Source organism: Mustela nivalis (genome assembly GCF_964662115.1).
Source record: "Mustela nivalis genome assembly, chromosome: 1".
In the NCBI taxonomy this organism is placed as follows: Eukaryota; Metazoa; Chordata; class Mammalia; order Carnivora; family Mustelidae; genus Mustela; species Mustela nivalis.
Genome location: NC_139020.1, coordinates 189,079,566 through 189,097,152, shown reverse-complemented (window position 1 = coordinate 189,097,152; position 17,587 = coordinate 189,079,566). Strand labels below are relative to the sequence as shown.

The 17,587-nt window shown below is 38.4% G+C and overlaps 1 long non-coding RNA gene across 2 annotated transcripts in view; it reads left to right on the top strand.

The window, feature by feature from the left end:
* Window positions 1-17,587, top strand: part of LOC309863119 — a 313,775-nt gene that overhangs the window by 12,486 nt on the left and 283,702 nt on the right. Inside the window, exon 1 of one of the 2 annotated variants that reach the window (XR_014310891.1) lies at window positions 5,374-5,459. The exons of the other annotated variant lie outside the window; for it this stretch is intronic. This is a non-coding gene — a long non-coding RNA (uncharacterized lncRNA). Of the gene's footprint in view, window positions 1-5,373; window positions 5,460-17,587 lie in introns of those variants that run through there. 2 annotated transcript variants of the gene reach the window in all.

Genomic DNA, 17,587 nt, shown 5'->3' with positions numbered 1-17,587 from the left:
TAATTCTTTATATATTTTGAATGTTAACCTCCTACTGGATTTGTCATTTGCAAATATCTTCTTTCATTCAATTGTTGCTTTTATGTTTTATTAATGGTTTCCTTTGCTGTGCAAAAGCTTTTTAGTTTGATATGGTCCCAGTTGTTTTTTGGGTTTTTTGTTTGTTTGTTTTTTGTTGTTGTTTTGCTTTTGTCAACCTAGTCTGAGTAGACCAATCCACAAAAGTATTGCTAAGATTGATGTCAAAGAGCTTACTGCCTGCCGTTTCCTTCTAGGACACTTATGGTTTCAGGTTTTACATTTAAGTATTCCATTTTGAATTTATTTTTGTGTATGGTATAAGAGATTGGTCCAGTTTTATTCTTTTACATGTAACTGTCCAGTTTTTCTAATACCATTTATTGAAGAAGCTGTCTTTTCCTCATTGTATGTTTTGCTTCCTGTGTCATTGATTCACTGACCATGTACGTGTGGATTTATTTCTGGGCTCTATTCCATTCCATTGATCTATGTCTTTGTTTTGCTAGTACCTTACTCTTTTGATTACTATACCTTTATAATATAGTTTGAAATCCAAGGGTGTGATACCACCAGCTTCTTTCCCAAGACTGCTTTGGCTAGTCAGGGTTTTTTTGTTATTCCATACAAATTTTAGGATTATTTGTTCTAGTTCTGTGGAAAATTCAATTGGTATTTTGATAAGAATTAAATTGAATCTATAGATTTCTTTGGGTAATATGGACATTTTAACTATATTCTTTCAATTCATGAGCATGGTATATCTTTCCATTTATTTGTGTTGTCTTCAGTTTCTGTCATTGATGTTTTATGGTTATCAGAGTAAGGAAGGGTCTTTCTCTTCCTTGGTTAAGTATATTTCTAAGTATTTTATTTTTTTGATGCAGTAAGATTATATATGGAATTGTTTCTTATTTCCTCTTTCTGATAGTTTATTAATATACAGAAAAAAAACGGATTTCTATATAGTTTGTGTCCTGAGAGTTTACTAAATTTCTTTATTCTAATAGTGTTTTGGTGGAGTCCTTAGGGTTTGTTATGCACACACACACACGCACACATGTGTGTGTGCATGTGTGTGTGTGTGTGTGTGTGTGTGTGTGTATATATATATATATATATATATATTTCTCTCATCTGTAAATAGTGATCATTTTCTTTCCAATTTGGGTGATTTTTATTTTTTATTATTACTTTTTAAGATTTTATTTATTTATTTGAGAGAGAGAGAATGAGAGACAGCATGAGAAATGGAGGGTCAGAAGGAAAAGCAGACTCCCCACTAAGCAGGGAGCCCAATGCTGGAATTAATCCTGGGACTCCAGGATTATGATCTGAGCCAAAGGCAATCGCTTAACCAGCTGAGCCACCCAGTTGCCCTTGAGTGACTTTTCTTTTTCTTGCCTAATTCCTGTGGCTAAGACTTTCAATACTCTATTAAACACAAGGTGATTAATCATCCTTGTGTTTTAGAAGATCTTAGAGGAAAACCTTTCAGCTTTTTGGTATGTCATATATGGCCTTTATAATATTGAGGTACCACTTTTTTTCCTTTTTAAGATTATGTAAACACAATTCAATGTCTTCATGGTATTGTACTATATGCACATACCTCAGTTTGTTTTTCTGGTCTCTTAAGGTTGGAAAATAGATTCTTCCATTCAGTTACCTAGTACTTCTTGTGAGCCACCAGAAGCCAGTGTTTTGTTCTGTTTTGTTTTATTTTATTTTATTTTTAAATACAGTTGTGGGCAGGAGAGCAATACTTTTTACTAAAATTGAAAATGAATAATGTTCATATACAAAATTTCATTAATAGAATGGTATACAAATAAAACATTAAAACCCCAAATTGAGAAGTGAGCAGAAAATATTTTTAGGTAGAAAATATTTCCATTTTTGTTGTCTAATACTATGGGAAATTCTCCTCCAACTACCATCAAATATATACCACGTGCACACTCCGACAGATTTTCTAGATTTGGCATAAATCATATAATAGCTTTGTCTCTGGTGCGGAAAATACACTGTAACATTATATCTTATTGATAATGCAAATTCTAGTATTCTGGTTTGTCTATACCTATGTGAACTCTAAAGCTGTATCAGAAGTGAGAATGGTTTGGGGTGCCTGGGTGGCTTGGTGGGTTGGGCCTCTACCTTCGACTTGGGTTATGATCTCGAGGTCTTGGGATTGGGCTCTGCATCGGGCTCTCTGCTCAGTGGAAAGCCTGCTTCCCCCTCTCTCTCTCTGCTTGCCTCTCTGCCTGCTTGTGATCTCTCTCTCTGTCAAATAAATAAAATCTTAAAAAAAAAAAAAGAGGTGAGAATGGTTTACTTTTATTATAGTTCCTAACAATTGAAGTTGGAATGGGATAATGGTATTCATTTGTGAATACAAAAAATTATTCCTCAGACTTCTCATAATTAGGTAGTTTAAGACCTAGAAAATCCTTTCAACAGTGCCTGCCCTTTAAGTCCTTAATAAAAGGACTTTTCGAAAAAGTTCCCCAATTTCTACTCTGCCTTTCTTCCTTTACCAAGTGTGACATAGTCCAGCCAGGGGTCAGGAATAAGGAAATGGGATTAAGAAGACCACTTCAGGGGTGCCTGGGTGGCTCAGTGGGTTAGGCTGGTGCCTTTGGCTCAGGTCATGATCTCAGGGTCCTGGGATCAAGTCCCATATTGGGTTCTCTGCTCAGCAGGGAGCCTGCTTCCCCATCTCTCTCTCTCTCTCTGCATGCCTCTCTGCCTCCTTGTGATCTCTGCCTGTCAAATAAATAAATAAATAAATAAAATCTTAAAAAAAAAAAAAAGACCACTTCAATCGTGACCCCAGTGAAGTTTGTTTTCTTACCTCCCACAACTTCCATTTCTGTGCTCAAAGCTATCTGAGTGCTTTGGATGCTTTCTGAGAGGTGGTCCATTATTTTAATATCTAGCTTTTGGTCTGAGCTCAGTGTAACCAAAAACATTTAAGAAGATTGTCCATAGGGCCATTCCTCAGACATTTCAGTTGAAGGGTAACTGAATATGCTATCCCCAAATATGGAACTTTGGTATAAGGATTACCTTGCACTGAAGGCAAGTGAGAAGCAGCAGATATAAGAAAAGCTCTCTGCCTAAAGGCAGAATATAAATTTATAAAGATATATCCACTTCCCTTTCTACCAGAAGGAGAAAAGTTAGTCACTGGGGAGAATTCTAGAACTCTTGTCATCCCAGAGATGGCACAAGAAGAATCTGTATAACAAACCTTGCAAAAAACTAGCCCTTTGCTACTGTTTGATTCCCTAAATAGTTGCCTTCCCACAACTTGCTACCCGTAGAAGCTCAGAGTCCTTTTCCTTTGTTTTTTTCACTGAAAATTTATTGCTTTTTTGTTAAGATGCTATATAAATCCATATTCTAAAAACCGCTTTGATTTACTCATTGTTGGGTACTCCGGTGTGTATGTGCAGTACACAAGTTAATAAGCCAGTTTGTTTTTCTCCTTGTTGGTCTCATTTTTGTTAGAGAACAAGTAAGAGAGTTTTTTTCCAATCCCCTAAATACACATGCCTTCAAGAGCTATACCAGATTGTTCCAGATTCTAGTATATTCAGTTCATGATAGGTTCTTAGTGCTTCCTGATTTTGATAAAGTAGAAAATATTCCAGTATCAACCACACCCACAGGATGAATTGGGTAAGCCTAGGACATATTGCAAGAAGACTTTTCCTTTTGATTTGAAATAAGGAGACACAGGGATTATCTCCCTCACAGAGCACCCCCATCAAGAGATTGAGAGACATAACTGTCGCCTATATCTGGAAGTATTGAGGTGGAGTGCGCTGCTACATTCAAGTCAATGTGGGGGGAACAAAGTCAGCAAGGAGTGGAAGAACCAAATTAACTGTTGTAATGCATTTCTGGTAACTTCAAACTACCTCTCATTCCATTCAGAGCACTTTTCTCCAAACTCTGTTTCACTATGACACATAGCTTTGTGGACTAATATATTTAGATATGTGAAAAAATCAATTAGTAATATTTTAATTGTACATAGGGGCAAATGCCAAGTTAAACAGTCCTAAAGCCAGACAGAATGATAGGCTATGACCCACTAAATTGATTCCATGTCCCCTCATAATAAGTACCAATCACCAGTTTGAAGAAGACTGCTGAGTGTCTTGTAATTTCCAACAGAAACTCATTCTACTTCAGGAGGGGAATAAATATAGTAGACTTTGATCTCTCTACCAAATACTACTTGTGTATTTCTGCTTTATTCTTCCCCCAGAAGACTGTGTTACTTGAACTGATGGGGGTATTGCAAGAGAAGTGCTTCTCAGTTTCCCTTACTTTTAATCCATTCCTTCTACAGCCTGGGCACCCAGATAATTTCTTCATCCACTGAGCAAGAATTGATGAGTAATCTGCTCAAAGATGAAATATAGATATCTATAGCATTTGCCAGTACACGTCCATAAACTTCATTGAACTTGTCTGCAGGAGAGGCAGCATCTTTTAGTCTCATCAGAAGGCATTCTGTTATGTTTTCTGACAACAGCCAATTTTCCAACTCCCCAACACCAGCAGGGTGTCCTACAATTCAATGCTGACACTATCTACCTGCAGTTAGCATTACAGCTCACAAATTAAGACTCCGTTCCATTAGACTTTCCCCAACTTTAGATGCCAGTTGACTGTCCCAGGTTGTCACTGATGCTTTGACCAACTGACCACAAATTCAGAAGTTCTTACTCCCCGCCCCCCACCTTCAGGTTTGATACCTTACTAGATCTCCCCGAATGCTGAAAAGTTTTTTGTTATTACCAGTTTATTATAAAGTATAGAATTCCACAACAGCCAAATATTTGGAAGAGAGGCATAAGGCAAGTTTAGGAGGCAAGTGTATAGAGCTTCAATTCCCTCTCTCCAGGGAGGCCACCCTCCTAGCACCTTGAAGTATTCACTAACTCAGAAGCTCTCTAAACCCTGTCATTCAGAATTATTTTTTATGAAAGTTTTGTTAGGTAGGCATGATTTATTAAATCCCTTGTCATTGGTGATTGAACCCAATCTTCAGCCTTCTCCCATCCCCAAAGGCCAGGGGTTGGAGCTGAAAACTCTAACTCTCCAATCATGCTTAGTCTTCTGGTGACCATCCCCCATCCTGAAGCTATCTAGGGGACCCTAACTACCAGTCATCTCATTAGTATGTAACAATCACTCCAGAGATTCTAAAGGTTTTAGAAGATTTTTGCCAAAAACCAGGGACAAAGACCAAATATTTATTTTTGTTACAGATTGATTTTTTTTTTTTTTTTTTTTTTTTTTTTTTTGCCTCAGGAAGATTTGTGGGCACCTGAGCTAATGTTGAGGTGGCAGAAGAGGAGCTGACTCCATTAACTCATTTTCTCCCTATCTTTTACCCAGCTGCTTTGCACAAGGTTGAGGTAAAGTCAGAGAAGGAACTGAGCCAGAATTGGTTTAGTTCATCTTCATGTCTTTCTGATCAAAAACCCAAGTGTGCCTGGAACCCTTTGAAAGTGAAAAATATTCCTTCTGAAGGTAAAATTGAGAATGGTGAGGAAAAAAAAAAATCATTAAGGGTGATAAGAAAGCACTAGGAAGTTTTGAAAAGAAACCTGCTCTAGTTTCCTATCCTACAGTCCTGAAAGATTATGGAAATTTCAAATAATGTCCTTTGACTGCACAATTTAATAGTTCTAGTAGCCCTGTGTTTGAAACTATAAGGCAAGTACAGTGGTTAAAACATTTGTCTGAGTTCTTGACATTTCCCCCCTTTTAATGCATATTTTCTTTGTGCCTGTAATTCTATAATTAAAAAATGTTTTTATTATGACCTTTTGTTATATTCTTCTTTGCGTTATTCCTCCACTCACTTCCCCATTTCTGTTCTCTCTGGTTGCCATGAAATGAACTAAAGCTGCTTCTGAGTATATTCCTTTGTTTTGTATGTTTTAAACCCTTTCCTTTCTGCCTCTCAAAATACGCATCATCTATAGTGAATAAAACATTAAGAACACCATGAGCCATGCCCCTCCACTGTGTTTCCCCTCCAAAACCAGGTCTGTAGTCATGATACACAATTTGATTTCTTAGGATTTTCATTCTAGTAGATATTTTTTTTTTTTTCTTATAGGGCTGCTTTAAAAAAGTGTTTTTATTTTAGCTTAATAGAAAAATTGAGCAGAAAGTACAAGGACTGCCCATATATCCCTGTCCCTGTGCCCATATAACCCTTCGACTCCCAGATCCCATAGTTATTAACATCTTGGATTAGTTGCTACATGTGTTACAGTTGATAAGACAGTATTGATAACTAAAGTCTATAGTTTACATAAGGATTTATTTGTACTATACATTCTCTGGTTTCACAAGTATATCATATACCCATCATTACAGTATACAGAACTTTTAAAAAAAAGATTCATCCATCCATCCTAGGAAGAGAGAGAGAGAGAGAGAGAGAGATTGCCACAGTGGCAGGGAGAGGAGAGGGCAAGAGAATCCCAAGCAGACTCTGATGAGCATGGAGCCTAACCCAGGGCTTGGTCCCATGACCTGAGATGAAACTAGAGTCAGGTGCCTAATGTGCAACCCAGGCGCCTCCAGAATTGTTTTACTATTTTCAAAATCCTTGGTGTTCCACCTATTCATCTTTTTTCCCCAAATACTGATCTTTTCATTTTGGCTTTTTTCATGTAGCAATATGCTTTTGTTTCCTCCTTGTCTTTTTATGACTTGATAGCTCATTTATTTGTTATTGCTAAATAACATTTCACTGAATGGATGTACCACAGTTGCAAAATCTTTGCAATCTAGTTTTCTTTAGCATAATCAAGAGCTTTATTATCCTGGATTATAATTACAACCTATTTATCCTGATGCCTGCAAAAAGGCCTTGATTTTTTCATAACTCAGAATTCTCCAAGAAACAAATGAGAACTATAAATGTATCACTGTACTTCATCTTTGTTCCCCATTTGGTCTCACTTGAGGAAAATTTATTTGAACATCAGCAATATCCTAGACATCCTATAGAATGCTCTGAATTATTATCCGAGGATTTCATTGGAAAGTATTATACAAGGTAGAAAATACTCTCCCTTGGTTTTCCTTTGGTAATTTGTCATCTTATTAAGAAAACTGACAAATTGTAACAGGGTTTTTATATTTATCTCAGATATGTATATGTGTATCATATGCCTTCTTACATTTGTTTACTTGATATCTTGGTCCATTTGGGCTGCTATAGTAAAATATCACAGGCAGGTGGCTTTTAAACAATGGAAATTTATTTCTCATAGTTCTGGAGGATAGAAGTCCAAGATAAAGACACCATGGTTGGATGGAGGCTCTTTTCTAGTTTATGAACTTCTTATCCTCGTGTGGTGGAAAAGGCAAGGGGGCTCTGTAGAATCTCCTTATAAGACCGCTACTCCCATTCTTGACAGCTCTACCTCATGACCTTCCCACATAATCACTTCTCACAGCCTCCAGCTATTAGTGCTATCACCTTTGGGATTAGGATTTCAACATGAGACAGATAGGAACACAAACATTCAGACCATAGAATTTGGGGCATAGTCTCCCCATCAGCATAGCTGGATAAAATCCAGGTGAACCCATGTGAGCTTGGCTGATTCTCTTCCCCTATTACCCTTCTGTGAAGCTCATTGGCAGGTGAGAAAAGTTGGGAACAATCCTGATGACTTAGTGGCAGTTTTGTCCCTGAGTAACCCAAATAGGGCTGATCCCAGCCAGTTCTGAATGAACATGGGAAGCACACTGTGGGGAGGGACATGGTGTAAGTTCTTAGAGGGGATTTTCTGTGTTTTCCATTTCACTGTCTCACCCCAGAATCAAGGGGAGTAAATTCTGCTGATGAAAACTCCATGCACATATTCAACTTTAGAATAGGACAGAATTTTTGGTGTAGTGTATATAAGAAAGGATCTTACTTAAGGAGGGTACTTATTCAAGGTGGCAAATTAGTGATGAGAAACCTCAGTTTAATCTCAATTCAGTGATGATTTATTTAGGACCCAATAGATGCTGGAAATTATGCAATAAGATAATAAGATGAATCCAAAATGGATTTCAGACTCAAAGAGTGTGCAGTTTTAGAAGGACTGGTTGTTTCAGTATAAGTAGAGATCTGAGAAAAGTATCATTAGAGGTAAAAAAGCTGATAGGAGATGTTAAAACTTCTGAATTGGGATATCTTATAGTATGAGTACCTTGAGGGGAGAACTGAATACTTCTAGAGCAAGGCATCTGAACCCTTGGGTAGTGCCAACTGTACAGTGGTGGTAGCTATCCCCTTCTTTGGAGTATGAGTGTTAAGCATTGTCTCTGTATTTTTTTTTTGTCTCTGTATTCTTAATTTTCCCATCCCATAAGGGTTTTCTCTTACTGGTTCTTTCCTCATGCCTCTAATGTCCTCTTTCTCTCTCTCTTTAATTTGGCTACCAAGAATTCAAGATTCAGTATGTGTTAACTATATTGAATACATTTTTATATTGTTTGTTCCTACTTCTTAAAGGTATGTGAAGTAGTTTGTGTAACCCAATACTAAATTTGATTTAATGTATTTGAAGAAGTATCATGCTAAATTCTTGAGGCAGGAACGTGTCTCCTACTCACCATGTATCTAAAATAGCACCTGGGATGTAACTGGTGTCTCTATGTTGGAAAAAGGTTTCAGGCCAGAAAACCCAGAGTTTATATCTATTAGCTCTGAAACCCAGAGTTTATATTATCTATTAGCTCAGTGGAAATTTTGCCAAATCATTTTTAATATGTCTTCTCACATGGGATTAATAATCATATTTCAAGGCTTTTTGTAAAAATCAGAGGAAATGATGAGAAGACATTTAAAACTATGTAATGTATATTTTTATAACATATAATGTATTATTTGTTTCAGGGGTACAGGTCTATGATTCATCAGTCTCAAAAATTCACAGCACTCACCATATCTACCCCAGTGGCCATCCCCAGCCACCCCATCCTTCCTACATCTCCTCTCCAGCAACCCTCAGTTTGTTTCTTGAAATTATGAGTCTCTTATGGTTTGTCTCCCTCCCTGGTTTCCTCTTGGTTCATTTTTCCCCCCCTTCCTCTATGATCCTCTGTCTTGTTTCTCAAATTCCTCATATCAGCAAGATCATATAATTGTCTTTCTCTGATTGACTTATTTCACTTAGCATAATAGCCTCTAGTTCCATCCATGTCATTGCAAATGGCAAGATTTTTTGATGGCTGCATAGTATTCCATTGTATATACATACCACATCTTCTTTATCCATTCATCTGTTGATGGACATCTAGGCTCTTTCCATAGTTTGGCTATTGTGGACATTGTTGCTATAAACATTGGAGTGCACGTGCCCCGTCGGATCACTACATTTGTATCTTTAGGGTAAATACCTAGTAGTGCAATTGCTGGGTCATAGGGTAGCTCTATTATCAACTTTTTTGAGGAACCTCCATACTGTTTTCCAGAGTAGCTGCACTAGCTTGCATTCCCACCAACAGTATAGGAGGGCTCCCCTTTCTCTGCATCCTCGCCAATACCTGTGGTTTCCTGACTTGTTAATTTCAGACATTCTGACTGATATGTGGTGGTATCTCACTGTGGTTTTGATTTGCATTTCCCTGATGCCAGGTGATGTGGAGCATTTTTTCGTGTGTCTGTTGGCCATTTGGATGTCTTCTTTGCAGAAATGTCTGTTCATGTCTTCTTCCCATTTCTTGATTGGATTATGTGTTCTTTGGGTGTTGAGTTTGATAAGTTCTTTGTAGATTTTGGATACTAGCCCTTTATCTGATATGTCATTTGCAAATATATTCTCCCATTTTGTCAGTTGGCAGACAGATTACTTTTGAGTGAAGTGGTCACCCAAAAGTAATGCAAGAGCAAAGGTGAGTTCGCATTATCAGTTTTTTTCCTTCATTTACTCCGCCCTGTGAAGTTCTATAATCTCTTTCACCAACCTATTCTGGGGTGTGGAAGGTGATGTTTCCTGGGACCAAAACATGGTATCCTATGTTACAGTGGAGCCATCCTAAAGTAGGGATACTCTAGCCATTCTTTCCATAGTACAAGAATAAATTTTGGCTTCCCTAGGACAGTGGTTGTCTTTTGATAACAATGGTTCTTGGGGATGGGGGGTGCTCTCATATCATTTAAGGGATCTCACCAGTTATAGCAAAGATAAGGCAGGTTAAGGGTGCTACTCAAACACCAGTACAGAATAATTTAGCTTATCCCAAACTCCCAGCCAGTTGTCATTCAGGTGGCATTGGATCATTGCTGTCTTATGGAATAAAAGCCCAGCAAGTACATTTCATAGGGCAATAAAGCACCTACAAGTAAGTGGGAGAGGGTATAATGTAAATTGCCAGATAAAATACAGCATGCTGATTAAATTTGAACTCCAGATAAACATTTTTAGTAGAATTATATCCTATATGTGTTTGTCCAGTTAAATTGGGATTTCTGATAAATCATGAATTTTTTTTTTAGCATCAGCATATCCCATGCAATATTAAGCCAAGAGGACTGAGTTAGATGGTAGGGGGTGGGGGTGGGGAGGTCACAGTCATGACAGAAGAAAATATAAGGAAAGGTAATGGACATGAAGAAACACCACCCCCAAGAAAAAGGAAACATAATTCTCACAATCACTGTAAATGGACTGAAATTAGGCACAAGAGCAAAAATTATTATAATCCCCAAATGTTTTGTTTGTATTTTTAATCACAAAACCCTAAAGCATTTTTCTTAAGTACATTCACCAGGAGTGCTTTAATTTAATTAAAAAGATTCCATGATTTATTTATTTATTCCAGAATTTCTTAGAAACATATTCTAATCCAGGTTTATCTAATTTGTCTTCCCTATGCTTCCTAAAATCTCTTCAAGCCATTTACTTGCAATGTCAAAAAAAAAAAAAAAAAAAAGTAAAGAAAGAAAAAAAGAAAAGAAAAAAGAAGTGCTCACTCCTTCAGCTCCAGAACCAAGCAAGTACTTCATCACTTAATGCAGTTCTCTCCCTGACTTCCAGAGGGAAATCTTGGCATCTTCAGTAGAAACACAGAGCATGTCCCTGCTGGCTTTGCCCACCTCAGATTTGACTTTCCCCTAACTTATGCCCTTCTTCCTAGAAGTGTTTCATTGCCAAATTCTGCTTCATTACCAGATGTGAGTGTCTCCAGCGTGAGGCTCTGTTGAGTGTTTTCCCTCAGGTGAGAGGGTGGAATGCCTTTCTTTCCTAGCTTGTGGGCAGACGTGGCACCTGAGCAGCAACCCGAGGCTCGGCTGCCTGCGGCTCCAGTGGGAAAGGATCAATCTAGCATAGAAAAGCAGGCACAGATAGATAGCTAAACACTGTAGTACAATGATGGCATACATCTCCAAAATGAGAATCTTGAAAATCAATAAGAATTGAAATTGAAAAAGGAAGAATTGTAGCTGTCAACATGCAGGATGTCGGCAGAATACTTGAGTCCAGGTCCACGTTGGCTTATCTGGTGCCCAGGAGAATCATCTGTTAAGAAAAGTTGTCTCTAGGGTGACCTTTCTCATGTCTCTTTGAAAAACATTGTGTCTCAGCCCAGGGACTGGACTCGTCTCCCAAGTCCCAATTGACCTATATATCATGTTGGCACAAGTGTGAGGGGCATTCCCTCAGCCAGAGGGGGCATTTAGGGAGGGAGGAGAAGCCAAGGGTCAGAGGCTCATGCAGGAATGGAGAGGTCTGGATAGAATGAGGCACATTTCAAATTCATGTAAAGACTATAAACAAAAATGTATTGTCTGGAAGACTTGCTAAGAGTATAAGTAGCAATCAGGCAAGGTGAGAAAAGGGTTTGTCAGAAAAAACACTGAGCATCAGAGCCCTTTCATGTCTTCCAGTTAGAAGATGAAATTCAAGGGGCGCCTGGGTGGCTCAGTGGGTTGAGGCCTCTGCCTTCAGCTTGGGTCATGATCTTGGTCGGTCCTGGGATCGAGCTCCGCATTGGGCTCTCTGCTCAGCAGGAAGCCTGCTTCCTTCTCTCTCTCTGCCTGCTCTCTGCCTACTTGTGATCTCTCTGTCAAATAAATAAATAAAATCTGAAAAAAAAGATGAAATTCAAAATACACCATTTAGAATATTAAATAAAACCAGAATATGACTCTCTACTGTATTATATCCTTTTTGATGAATTTTTAATTTTTTAAAAAATTGTATCAATTTTTATAGTAGCACAAACATTTCCTGATGTTCCACATTCTTGGCAAATCTTGGTAGTGTCTTAGTTACTGTACTGGGTTTGGGGTCTGGTTTTGCTTAATCATTGCAGTGGTTGAGCAGTGGTTTAGCATTGTGGATTTGATTTGTTTCCTTATGTCTGATGAGGTGACATGCACTTCTTTGTGTGTAGTCGCATTTGGATTATCTCCTTTCATGAAGAGTCACGTATTTTGCCCATTTTAAACATTGGGTTCTTCATATTTACTGATTTATAGTTCTTTATATCTTCCAAACACCTTATCAGTTATATTGATTAAAAATCCCTCTTTCCTTTTTTCTCAATGATGTGTTTTGAAGAACAGTTCTTAATTTTAATATGGTCCAGTTTTTTTAATGGCTAATGTTTTCCGGGTCCTATTTGGATCGTTAGTTTTCTGCTCATCTTTTTTTTTTAAAGAAAGATGATGTTACAGGATATTTCTTTGTGCATTGACTACTTTAAGATATAACTACTTAGCATATCTGTTCAAGAGAACAATTTGGCCTTTGCAGGGTAAGTCAAATAGCATAATTCAGACTAACATTATCAATTCCTTTACCAAACTGTGCCACGAAAACTTAGGTATTATCATTGGCCTGAAAATAGAGGGATGGAAGTCCCTACATATATTTTTTTATTAGCACTCTTTTTATCATTCAAATCCAGTGTTGCACCAATAATCTATATTCTCAAAAATTTCACTTCTCAGACCTTAATGTGCCTTCAGATCAGCTGGAGATCTAGTGAAAATGTAGCTTCCGATTCAGTAGGTCTGAGGTGGGAGGAGACCCTGCATTTCTCCCAGGTCAAGGCAGCTGATTAGAAAATCACACTTGGAGAGCAAGTTTCTGTAGCACAAGGCAGATTCTGCCACCATGAAGAATATATAAAGAACGTTATTTACGTACTATGTACATCAGTAGGATTTTAAATTGATCAAACTGCTCTTTTTCCCCCCCTCCAAGATGTCCTTGAACTAAACAGACCTCTATTCTCAATTTTTCTCAAATGTAAAGCAGAATATAAGCTGGTGATTGCTAAGACCGATTTAAAATATTGAAGGAGTTGGGAGGTCTAGATCAGCTTGTCCTGCTTATAACAGAGGATTCTGAGGCCAAATCCCATAAAACGGAGCCAACCAGTTGGCCAGCACAGAGGAGTGTCTTCTCTGAAAGAACTTTTTTACTCTACAGTTTTGATTAAAAGATTAATTTGAAATAAAGTTATTTCACCAAAGGCAAGGGAAGCAAGGGCAAAAATGAACTATTGGGATTTCATCAAGATCAAAAGCTTTTGCACAGCAAAGGAAACAGTTAACAAAATCAAAAGACAACTGACAGAATGGGAGAAGATATTTGCAAACGACATATCAGATAAAGGACTAGTGTCCAGAATCTATAAAGAACTTAGCAAACTCAACACCCAAAGAACAAATAATCCAATCAAGAAATGGGCAGAGGACATGACCAGACATTTCTGCAAAGAAGACATCCAGATGGCCAACAGACACATGAAAAAGTGCTCCATATCACTCGGCATCAGGGAAATACAAATCAAAACCACAATGCGATATCACCTCACACCAGTCAGAATGGCTAAAATCAACAAGTCAGGAAATGACAGATGCTGGCGAGGATGCAGAGAAAGGGAACCCTCCTACACTGTTGGTGGGAATGCAAGCTGGTGCAGCCACTCTGGAAAACAGCATGGAGGTTCCTCAAAATGTTGAAAATAGAACTGCCCTATGACCCAGCAATTGCACTATTGGGTATTTACCCTAAAGATACAAACGTAGTGATCCAAAGGGGCACGTGCACACGAATGTTTATAGCAGCAATGTCCACAATAGCCAAACTATGGAAAGAACCTAGATGTCCATCAACAGATGAATGGATCAAGAAGATGTGGTATATATACACAATGGAATACTATGCAGCCATCAAAAGAAATGAAATCTTGCCATTTGCGACAACATGGATGGAACTAGAGCGTATCATGCTTAGCGAAATAAGTCAAGCAGAGAAAGACAACTATCATATGATCTCCCTGATATGAGGAAGTGGTGATGCAACATGGGGGCTTAAGTGGGTAGGAGAAGAATAAATGAAACAAGATGGGATTGGGAGGGAGACAAACCATAAGTGACTCTTAATCTCACAAAACAAACTGAGGGTTGCTGGGGGGAGGGGGTTTGGGAGAAGGGGGTGGGATTATGGACATTGGGGAGGGTATGTGTTTTGGTGAGTGCTGTGAAGTGTGTAAACCTGGTGATTCACAGACCTGTACCCCTGGGGATAAAAATATATGTTTATAAAAAATAAAAAATTATAAAAAAAAAAAAGAAAGTTATATCCACCTCCTTTTTCTTTCTCATCCTAACACTTGACAACATTCTACTCAGCTTCTCCCAGCCTGCTTTGAAGGAGACTAATAGTGGCACTTGAAATTTTAGTATCCTGAGCAACACAGTACTACCTGAATATGATGCATTTGAGGGCTAGCTACTTTAAAAAAATGTTTACAGAGAAAACTGGCAGACATTGTCTGGCCAGGTGATCAAGGTCCACAATGCCAGTGATAAGTCTTATCAGTAGCCTAGACCGCTGGATATGATGTAATGAGAAAGGCACTTTACTTCATAGTAAACCCATAACCCCAAGGTAATCATGAGAAAACCATCAGACAAGGCTGAACTGAGGGACGTTCTACAAAGTCTGGCCAATAATCCTCAAAAATGTGAAGGTTATTACAAAGACTAAAAAACTGCCACAGGCCAGAGGACATGAAGGGGACATTGCTGACTGAATGCAGTGTGGTTCCTGGTTCCCATCTTGGAACAGAAAGAGGACATAAATAGAGAAACTTGTGAAACCTGATTCAGGTCTAGAGTTTACTTAATAGTAATATATTGATGCTGGTTTCTGAGTTCAGACAAATATACCACTGTAATGTGCAAACATTAGGGGAACCTCAAATGGGTGGAGGATGTATGGGAACTCCCTGTACCAACGTTGTCATGTTTCTGTAAATCTAAAATAATTCCCCAATACAGAACATATTAAAAATGGTATTGAAAGCAGGATTGAAGGAGAGCAACATTTAAAGAACTACTGGAACATATTCTTGAAAACGTAATTCGTGGACAAATTTCTTCCCTATAGTGTATGTGTGTGGCGGGGTAGGACATTGTGCAGGAGTGTGTATTTTCCTAATGATCTACTGAGACAATAAATCAAAGATGACCTCTGGTTCAAAAGAAAACCAAAAGAACACCCCAGTGTCCAAGAAAAAAAGAAAAAGAAAAAGAGAAAGAGAAAGTCCTTAGTCATGAAAGTTAGCTCAGACGCTCAGCTGACATGTACCAAATTGCTCTGGAAGAAAGCAAAGTCTAGAGGAACTGTTGAAAAATCTTTTCGAGTGACTAATCCCAAGTTGGATCCCAATGGAGGAAATTGGAGAGATCCATTAGGCAGACGAGGCTGTCCATTTCCTCAGAATTATCGACCGTGGTGATGCCCTTGCTCTGTGCGCATGTGCCACTGGAGATGCTCCCCAGCCAGAATCGAGTTAAGTGGAAACATCACAATCAATAAAAGACACTCTATTTTCCATTTGCTCATTGTTTTTTAAGGGCTTATTTTGTAACAGCACAAGAAGGATTCAATTCAATATCAATTCACCTTCTGGGTGGGAGAGGACTCCAGATATTGACTTTTAGCGCCTGACAAAGTTTGTGACAAGGCTCAGTTTGCTAACATTCTGACCAAAGTGCAAACCTCAGCCACAGAGGAGCCAGGATAAGCAGATGTTGGGCACCGCTTCATGATACTGGAACCCCTTTCAATGCAGCAACAAAGACAACAAATGCCAACTGAGCACCTACTGGCTGCTCAGTCAGCCAGCCGGACTCCTTTCATGGTTTTCAGTGAGTTTCCCAAGAGCTCTTCTGGTCTGGGTTTTGTTTTTACCAGATTAAATAGCTCAATTAGTAGTCTTCCAGGTGCTCATACCATTCTGTTTTTTTAATCCAGGGGTGAGTTAAATGATACTGTTTAAAGCAATGTTTGACCTTTACATTGACTTTATATATTTTTTTTTTGAATTTTTGTTTTTGAGTTTGTAAGGGTGATGGTGGTGGTAGCAATGATGACATATTAGACTTCACTTAGAAATCTATTTCTTTCATATTCTTTACCTCCTCTTGCTCCTGCCCCAAGTGAAAATTACTAGGATTAACCAAAGATGTGGTTCTGTGTGTATTTAATATATATAGCAAATATTTTCAAAGATGGCTGTGATCAACCCTCCCACTCATTTATGTATACATACCTCTGCAACAGGGCTTGATGCTCTTCCCATGAGGAGGGGCAATCCATTTCTCCACCCCTGGAATCTGCCTGTGACTTGTTTGGCCAGTAGGGCATCAGCTGGTGTGATATGGGAGACTTGAAAATGGGTGGTTACTGGGGCTGCTGAAAATCCTGCCTTCACATGAATAAGCCAGGGCTAGCCACCTGGAGATGGAAGGCCACAAAGACAGAGACCCTGCCTGTCTCACTCATCCCAGTGAAGGCCCTAGGCATGGGAATGAGGGTCTCCTAGGCCACCAGACTTCAGCCAAGCCAACTCAGAGCAGCAGCACTGCCAAACTAATCCACAACAATGATAAATGTTCTAAGCTATGTTTTGGGGTGGTTTGCTACATAGAAAAATCTAACTCCTATGTACATGCTCTTTGCTAGAATGGCTTATTTTTCTCATATAAGTTAAATCTTGAGAGTCTCAAATCCTAATTCAGAACAAATATCTTGTTCTCAGAATCTGCCTCTACCTGGGAGACAGAATTATTCCTGATAATTCTATACCACTATGTTAATATATGTGGCACTTATGCCGTACTTTATTATATCTTTACTGTCCATGTCTTGTTTCCCTCTCGCTAAGCTCTAAATGGAAAGGTTTGTACATCTTTGGCATTTCCTGGTCTTCAGTATAGTAGACACTGGAATATTTGTTGAAAGTTCTAGGAAAATGTTTTTTTATTAACAAACATCTTTGTGTTGGGATCTTTGAAGCAGCCCAGTGTATAAGGCTGCCCTGAGAAATAAGACAGGAGAAGTGGAAAATATAGATTATCATTCCTATTACTGATAAAAACTAGATAGAAGATATCATTTATCTATAACCCAATGTGTTTTCCAATACTCAGCTCCAGAAGTAGGCAAATAGACCCGCTCTGATATAGGCTATGCTATACTAGACTCCATTTGAGTAG